Source organism: Physeter macrocephalus, chromosome 17 (assembly GCF_002837175.3).
Source record: "Physeter macrocephalus isolate SW-GA chromosome 17, ASM283717v5, whole genome shotgun sequence".
NCBI lineage: Eukaryota > Metazoa > Chordata > Mammalia > Artiodactyla > Physeteridae > Physeter > Physeter macrocephalus.
This window is the reverse complement of record NC_041230.1, coordinates 1,556,813-1,566,225: the sequence shown is the minus strand read 5'-3', so window position 1 is coordinate 1,566,225 and position 9,413 is coordinate 1,556,813. Positions and strand designations below refer to the sequence as shown.

The 9,413-nt window shown below is 40.9% G+C and overlaps 1 pseudogene; it reads right to left on the bottom strand.

Annotated features, from left to right (window-relative positions):
- Positions 1 to 3,030: 3,030 nt before the first annotated feature.
- On the bottom strand, positions 3,031 to 6,971 carry LOC112067262 (vomeronasal type-1 receptor 4-like; annotated as a pseudogene).
- Between the last annotated feature and the right edge of the window lie 2,442 nt (positions 6,972 to 9,413).

The window sequence follows — 9,413 nt, the reverse complement described above, 5'->3', positions numbered from 1 at the left end:
CCTGGTGGCGCAGTGGTTGAGAGTCTGCCTGCTGATGCAGGGGACACGGGTTCGTGCCCCGGTCCGGGAGGATCCCACATGCTGTGGAGCGGCTAGGCCCGTGAGCCATGGCCACTGAGCCTGCACGTCCAGAGCCTGTGCTCCGCAACGGGAGAGGCCACAACAGTAAGAGGCCCGCATACAGCAAAATAAATAAATAAATAAATAAATAAATAGGCCAATATCTTTGATGAATATAGATGCAAAAATCCTCAACAAAATATTAGCAAACTGGGTCTAACAATATGTAAAAAGAATCATACACCATGATCAAGTTGTATTCATTCCACTGTTGCAAGGATGGTTCAACATACACAAAATCAATCAATGTGATACACCAGATTAACAAAAGAAACGACAAAAACCACGTGATCATCTCAACAGGCGCTGCAAAAGCATGTGACAAAATTCACAACATCCATTCATGATAAAAACTCTCACCAAAGCAGGTATAGAGGGAAGATATCTCAACATAATGAAAGCCATTTATGACAAAACCATCACCAACATAATACTCAATGGTGGAAAGCTGAAAGCCTTCCTGCTAAAATCTAGAACAAGACAAGGATGCCCACTCTCACCACTTCTATTCAACATAGTACTGGAAGTCCTAGCCACAGCAATCAGACAGGAAAAGGAAAGAAAATGTATCCAAATTGGAAGGGAAGAGGTAAAATTGTCATTATATGGAGATGACATGATACTCTATATAGAAAACCCTAAAGACGCCCCACAAAAACTATTAGAACCAATAAATGAATTCAGCAAGGTAGAAGATACAAGATTAATATACAGAATTTGTTGCATTTCTTACACTAACAATGAAATATCAGAAAGAGAGAGTTAAAAATTCCATTTAAAATCACATCAAAAAATACCTAGGAATAAACTTATCAAAGGAGGTGAAAGACGTATATGCTGAAAACTAAAAAACAATGATGAAGAAAACTGAAGGTGATTCAAAGAAATGGAATGGTATCCCATGCTCACGGGTTGGAAGAATTACTTTTGTTAAAATGGCCACACTACCCAAAGCAGTCTACAGATTTAATGCAATCCCTATCAAAATACCCATGATATTTTTCACAAAACTAGAACAAAAAAATCCTTAAATTCATATAGAACCACAAAAGACTCTGAATTGTCAAAGCAATCCTGAGGAAAAAGAAAAAAGCTGGAGGCATGAACCTTCCAGACTTCAGACAATACTACAAAGCAAAAGAAATAAAAACAGTGTGGTATTGGCACAAAAAGAGACACATATATCAGAGGAACAGAATAGAGAGTCCAGAAATAAATCCACACACCTACAGTCAATTAATCTAAGACAAAGGAGCAAGAAATTACAATGGAGAAAAGACACTCTCTTCAAGAAGTGATACTGGGAAAGCTGGACAGCTACATGAAAAATCAATGAAATTAGAACACTCCCTCACATATTAAACAAGTAGTCAAAATGGTTTAAAGAACTATGTATGTCATGACATGGTCAACTTTTACAAGACAACACAGGAAAACATTCTCAAACATAAATCACAGCAATTATTTTTTTTAGATCAGTCTCCCAAGGCAAAAGAAATAAAAGGAAAAATGAACAAATGGGACCTAATTAAACTTCAAAGCTTTTGCACAGCAAAGGAAAACATCAACAAGCTGAAAGACAACCTACGGAATGAGAGAAAATATTTGCAAACCCTACAACCAACAAGGGGTTAATATCCAAAATATACCAACAGGTCATAGAACTCTATACAAAAAACAGCAACCCAATCAAAAAATGGGCACAAGACCTAAATAGACATTTCTCCAAAAAAGACATACAGCTGGCCAACAAACACATGAAAAGGTGTTCAACATCACTAAATATAAGAGAAACGCAAATCAAATCACAATGAGGTATCACCTCAAACTGGTCAGAATGGCTGTCATCACAAAGTTCACAAATAATGATTGCTGGAGAGGGTGTGGAGAAAAGGGAACACCTGTATATGGTTGGTGGGAATGGAAATTGGTGCAGCCACTATGGAAAACAGTATGGATGTTCCCTAAAAAACTAAACATTGAGCTACTATATGATCCAGCAATCTGACTCCTGGGTATATATATATCTGGAAAAACAAAAACTCTAATTCAAAAAGATACATGCACTCCAATGTTCATAGCATCACTTTGTACAATAGCCAAGACATGAAAACATGTATATATATGCAATGGAGTAATACTCAGCCATTAAAAAGAATGAAATATTGCCATCTGCAGCAACATGGAGGGACTGAGAGAATATTATACTTAGTGAAGTAAGTCAGAGAAAGACAAATACCAAATGATATCATATGTGGAATCTAAAAATAATACAAATGAATCTAAATACAAAACAGAGACTCGCAGACATAGAAAACAAACTTATGGTTACCAAAGGGGTGAGGGAGGGAGAGAGGGACAAATCAGGAGCATGGAATTAACAGATACAAGCTTCTATACATAAAATAGATTAGTAACAAGGATTTACTTTATAGCACAGGGATATGCAATATCTTGTAATAACCTATAGTGGCGTATACTCTGAAAAACAAAAAACGGAGTCACTTTGCTGTACAGTTGAAGCAAACACAATATTGTAGATCAACCATACCTCAAAAAAAAAGAAAAGAGCGGCGTCTCTACCTCCCAGTATTTCCCACATCCCTCTGGCTCTCCTGAAAGAAATCCCTGCTGCCTTTCAATGCTAAATGTTGTGGGGGCTTATCTTCCCGGTGTGCCAGCCCAATGTAGGGCTCAGAATGCTCACCCCTCGGGAAGAATCTTTGTAATTGTATTATTCTCCTGTTTCTAGGTCACACACCCAGGGATATGGTTGTCGACTCTACCGAGACTCCAACCCTCCTACCTGTCTCACTGTGGATCCTTCTGTATTCCTTTAGTTGTAGAAGATCTTTTCTGGTAGCTTCTGGTCTTCCTCATCAATACTTGCTCTGTATACAGTTGTAATATTTGTGTCCAGGAGAAGAAGAGAGCTCATGGTTTTCCTACTCCATCACCTTGGAGCATTCCCCTGTGGTATTCTTGGTTACAGCAGCCCTAGCTGACTAAAACAGATTTTCCTAGTTAATGAAGGTGGGTTGAGCATATCACCTGAGCTTTAAAGAACAGATGCAAAATAGCTATGACTGAAAGAAGTAAGAGATTGAAAACAGGAGAGGGATTCAATTTGCGAATGCTGCCTTTCTAGATGGAGATACTCAGAAGTGAGTCATTAAAGGAAGCGTATTCTGCCAACAACATGAATCAGCCCGAAAGCAGTTCTTCCAGTTCAAAACTTTCCTTTGGACACTGAAGGTGAAGGAAGGAATGAATGAATTGGCAACTGTGCACTGTGAAAATACACACAACTTACATATTTCTCATAACAGTAGGGGATTTTGTATTCCTCAACCAGGCAAAGTAGAGCCTGTGTACACTGGAGTCATGGCTCATGAGCAGACAGGGGCTGACAGTTGGGAAGCACGCAGCAGTGATTACAGTGATGTCCACAAGGAACCAGCTAGGATGATCAAAAAGAGACAAAAGAAGTTGAAAGATGGAGGAAAGGGTATAAAAGTAGGTAACAGTGCTCACCAGGAGAAGAATGGTTTTGGCAGCTCTGGACTCAAGCGGGGGAGACCTGGGGGAGGCGTTGGTCCTACAAATGTGTTGGACCTGCTGCTTATGCCTGTACAGGATGAAAACCATGGAGCCACTGGCCCAGAGCATGAGCACCAAACAGAAAACATCAGGGAATAATAGCAATGCTCCATACAATGCCTGTCTGGTTTTGTCATGATGAACAGCAGAACAGTATCAAAAATCCTTTCCGTTTGTGATGTTTTTGTTGCTCCATTTGCCAGTTATATCGATAGGAAAAACAACATTTACCAGCATTTGGAGCATCCAACACAGAAAAATAGAGGGAACAATGTACTTGGGAGCTTTTACTTTAAGCTCTGCCCACCTGGAGTTCCTGGGACTGATCATGATGGCTGAAAGACACTCAAGAGGCAGATGCTACCAGTGGACACTCCCTCCCCATTCTGTGAAGAAAGGAAAGAAGTCTGCATCCAAAATCACTGGGTATATGTTTCCACCCAAAGGGGGAATAATTGTCTGGTGGACCCCTTTAGATCTAGATGGGGACCAAGAAGGTGGCTACAATCAGGTGCTTAAGGATGAAATCTGTGGACCTTCACCTGTAGCCAGTGAGGGAAAGGATGATATAATGGCAAAGAAGTGAGAAATTCTCCAGGATTCCAACCACAGTCTGTGTTAAGAAGATCACATCCATTGTCAAATCACTGCTAGCCATCCTCTCAGTTCACAGTCACTGATACTTGTCTTGTGAGTTTAAATGTCCTACATGGGAATATGAGGCATGGGCTACATGAATCATGTCAGCTGAAATCCAATATTCTGCACTTACTGTTAGTTCCCAGTTAGAAAAATTTACTTCATGTTTTTCTGTTACCAGCAGCCTTAAAAGGGTTGTATGTATAAATTTTAAAGAGCACTTACATATAAAATTACTCGTTGAAGGCACTCCACATGATCACTTCATTCTTCACAAATCCATGAGCCCGGGATTTCTGTGACTTCAATTTTACAGGGAAGGGTAACACAGAGAGGTTACGTGTTTGTTGAAATCTGCTGCGTAGGGCAGAGTGAAGACTTGAGACCCATTAGGCTGGTAAAGATAGTGCACTGAACCACCATTCTCTGCCAAAAAGCCAGTTAGTTCTATTCAAATAATAATCCAGGTCTATATTTAGATTTATTTCACAACTTATTTGATTTTAGACTGGTGGTATTTTATATTTTCATTATAACAAGAGTCCATTCTTGTAAAGTTTTATTTTGTAGGGCACTATGTATTGTGAATGAAGCTTTAGGTATCTTAATACATGTAAATGCCCTGCAAACAGCAGAATATTGCAGGAACCTGCTCCAGGACAAGGTAATGTCATGAAGATGAGAATGGCTCGGTATTAGGACAGCAACAGGAAGACTCCTTTATTTATTTATTTATTTTAAAGTTGATGGAGTCTTATTTATTTTTGGTTGCATTGGGGTCTTCGTTGCTGTGCACAGGCTTTCTCTAGTTGTGTCGAGTGAGGCTACTCTTCGTTTCGGTGCGCGGGCTCCTCATTGCGGTGGCTTCTTTTGCTGCGGAGCACAGGCTCTAGGCGCGCGGGCTTCAGTAGTTGTGGCTTGAGGGCTCTAGAGTGCAGGCTCAGTAGTTGTGGCGCACGGGCTTAGTTGCTCCACGGCATGTGGGATCTTCCCGGACCAGGGAATCGAACCCATGTCCCCTGCATTGGCAGGCAGATTCTTAACCACTGTGCCACCAGGGAAGTCCCAGACTCCATTATTTTTATGCCAGAAAAGCAGGTATAATGGCACCTATCACAGGAATTACTGAATAAGCACATGTAATGCCATAAACTTTGGGACATAAAACACTAATACATGATAAAAGAGCATAAGCGAAAACTACATTATTATTTTCAGTTCATATACTTATCTAATTTCAGAGTTAAGTGAAAAGACTAGCAAAGAAAAAAGATTTGTGAATGATACTGACATACAAGACATATATGCAAAACAGCAACTGCAAGGCATGTATTCTTGCGCATTTTATAAATTCAAAGACTGGATTTTTAGATTGATAGTAACAGCATATTTTTTAAACAAATGGAAACAACATGATATGAGACTTCCAGCTGCCGCCTTTAACTCATAATTATCATGTCAACTGTTCTGTAAATGTAAGAGTGATGATAACCTTGCCATAACCAACACACTACGGAGGTTTTCAGTTGAGACAGAGTTACTGTCTCCATTAATTGCATCAGACATCCAGAGTTAGGAAAAACCTTTCTATTCAAGCCATTTCCATTTGCATACACTTTCTGCACAGAACTGGATGATTTTTGCAGATTCATCATACTCTTTATTGCAAACCTGGAGGAATTATTGGTACACCTCTAGTCATCCTGATTCGTATAAGGCAGACTCAACAGCAGATTGATTTTACAACTTAAAATACAAATATTTTTAAGCACCTTAAAAAGCAGGTTTTGTTATAACTTGAAATGAGTCACAACAATCGCTGTCAGGTTTACATTAAATTGCATGAGGAGTCTTTAGAGATTGGTGTAGATTCTAGGACCCCATCTCTCTTTACTAGCTCAGCTCATGCCTCAGACTTATTCCACCTTTCTGCACGGTGTTGGCACCGAATCAGGTTACTACACAGAAGACTGCCTTTTTCTGATATGATCTCTTACCCAGACTCTTGATCTGCCTTTCTCTTACAGACTCTGCTGCTCAGAATGAAATAGAACATCCTTACCTGACTCCTTCCTGCTGTCAGGACAATGGGCTCAGAGTGATGGTTTTTATAGCCAGTACCTGTGTGGGAGGGAGCTAGCCAGAGCCTGATATATGGGTTTGAGATTCTGTGTCCTCCCCCCACCTCCCATCAGAACTGCAATAATCATTTCACCTGCAGCAGCAATGGGAGTGTAGGCTTGGGATCTGGGAACATTTCTGAAAACTTTTCTCTCAGTTGTTAATTACTAAAAACAATTACAAGTTTCTAGTTAGCCCCCTTAGGAAACAGCTGGAGTGTTTTTAAGAGGTATTTTCTTTTCCATGATCCCTGAAGGTAGACAGGGTCTCACGTGGAGGAGAGTTGGAAATTCTTAAGTCACACAAATAAAGACTGGCATAAAGGATGTGTGTTCCTCTAGATTCTTCACTTTCCTGAGATGTTTCTCTCCCTGAAACTAGTACTTTCCTAATCTTCAGACCACTGAACTGAACCACCAGTTAAAAGTATTGGTAGAGAAATGGAATGAGACAAAATATCTGAGAAGTATACTCAAAGAGACACAAGTAAAAGGAAGAATATGATAAATCACTCATTATAGAAAATGTCTGCACAAATCAACCAAATTAATTGGACTCATTTGCATAAATCAATGCCAATTATATGGAGATGTTGTAGGAAAATATACTTTACAATTACTGACCTCCATTAGTGATTAGACTTAGACGCAGAACAATATGCATAGAAAAAAATGAGAAGGTTCAAAAAGAGTGTCTCACAAATTAGCATCTAGTTCTGATGGCTCAACAGACAGATTTTACTATTCTTGTAAATATCAGGTGAACCAATGCTCAATTACTTAATTCAAGGGGATCAAATAGTTACCAGAGTGCTCTACATTAATTAATTGTGCTATTTTTCAGTAATGAGCACTGATGCTTTGATAACTAAGAAATATAAATTAGGAGTTGAAAGTAATCTTTCAGTTTTCCCTACAAATAAATCCACATTTGATGCACAGTCATGATGCAATCATTGTCAATTTTCAAGTCAGGAGTTGGAGCCATAATGGTGGTCAACCACGTCTGCACACAAACACGAACTCATTTAAACACTTACAGGCAGAAGCAAACACACGTGCATTCACACTCACGTACTCATATATACTCACATACATATACATATACATAAGTCACATACTCACACAACTACAGGTGCAAACTCACAAACATTCATGCACATGCTCAGCACATATAAACTCGCATCATATTCATAAACACACATGACGCATTCATATGAAAGCATTCACTTTCATAAAATTAATTTACACAGTCCCTGTGTATCTGTGGACGACATGTTCATATACAGAAGAATAGTTGTATCTCCCGACTTCTCGATGCAGGAAAAAGGGGTCCTTTCCATTGTTTGTAATCCTTTCAACGTTGCAACAACCAACAGACGATATTTGCTATATGCAGCCTTAAAATTGCTATGCGTATTACCTCCTTAGGTGGGTCGGAGGGTAAGAAAGGTAGAGTGCTCAGAGGCATGGCAGTGAATGGGTATGTGATAGATCAGTATGAGACAGAGGGCATAGAAAAAGGGGTACACAAATAAGACCACGGTGAAGGAAGGCTGGAGTGTGGGAGAGAGTACAGGGAAAGAGAAAAGGCAGAAGGATAAAGAAAAAGGAGTATGAAAAATCCCAAGGTGGTTAAAGTGCATTGCCGGTTTTGAGGGTGCAATGAGGCAAAGTGTGCGGCGAAGTGAAGGGTATGAGGCATACCGGGTTCTAGGGAAACAGCTGTGGGATTCCATGGGAATGAAGGAAATAAGGGTATGAGGAGTTTGGAGGCAAAAATGTTAAAGATCAGTGGTTGATAAAACTCCCAAGAGACTTATTGTCTCTGAGGGATTAAAATGATAGTGAGGGCTTCCCTGGTGGTGCAGTGGTTGAGAGTCCGTCTGCCGATGCAGGGAACGCGGGTTTGATTCCTGGTCCAGGATCCCACATGCCGCAGAGCAGCTGGGCCCGCATGCCACAGCTGCTGGGCCTGTGCTCTGGAGCCCGCGAGCCACAGCTACTGAGCCCGCATGCCACAACTACTGAAGCCCACGTGCCTAGAGCCCGTGCTCCGCAACAAGAGAAGCCACCGCAATGAGAAGACCGCGCACCACAACGAAGAGCAGTCCCTGCTCGCTGCAATTAGAGAAAGCCTGAGCGCAGCAACAAAGACCCAACGCAGCCAAAAAAAAAAAAAAAAATGACAGTGAGAGGAGGAAGGGGAATACGTGTGGGGTAGGCAGATGCTGGAAATACAGTGTGGCCCAAGGCAGAAATAGAGAATTGAAAGAGGACATGAAGCCTGGTGAAGATAATGACCAAGAGAAGAGAAAAAATATGGGCACATGACAATGAGGAAGCTGGGAGAACGTTGGGCATGAGTGAGCCAAGGAGCCCAGGAGAAAGCGTCAGGGATAAGAGGGTTGTGGATTTGGTTTATGAATTAGTTGAGGATGCCTGAGAGTTGGGGCTGGGGTCCTTGATGGTGTGGGTGTAGAGTACACGGGGAATGGGCTGAGATATCTGGCTTGGAAGTAGATGCAGGGTAAGAAAATAAAGGCTCAAATGATGTGATTTGCAGGGGGGATGGCAGGTGAGGAGGGCCAGACTAGAATCACATAGGAATGGATGTCCAAAAAGTAACAGGAGGGAAGTCGAGGATGCAATATAGGAGTCTGAAAAAGTTGAGTGAAGTTGAGGAGTGAATGGAGTTTGGTGCATGGCTACAGCTCACAGGGGTGGAGGCACAGAAGATGTATCTGAGGGAGGGGAAATACACAAAAGAAGAGGGGAGGAATGGAACTGGGAAAGATGGAAGTGGCAATGGGCAGATTGGAGGCCACTATTTGATTTTCCATACATTAATTCTCCAATTTATGGTCAAATCACAACAGTCATGGATAGTTTCTAATTTCAGCTCAGGGGAGCAAAAATCTTGCTTATATAAAA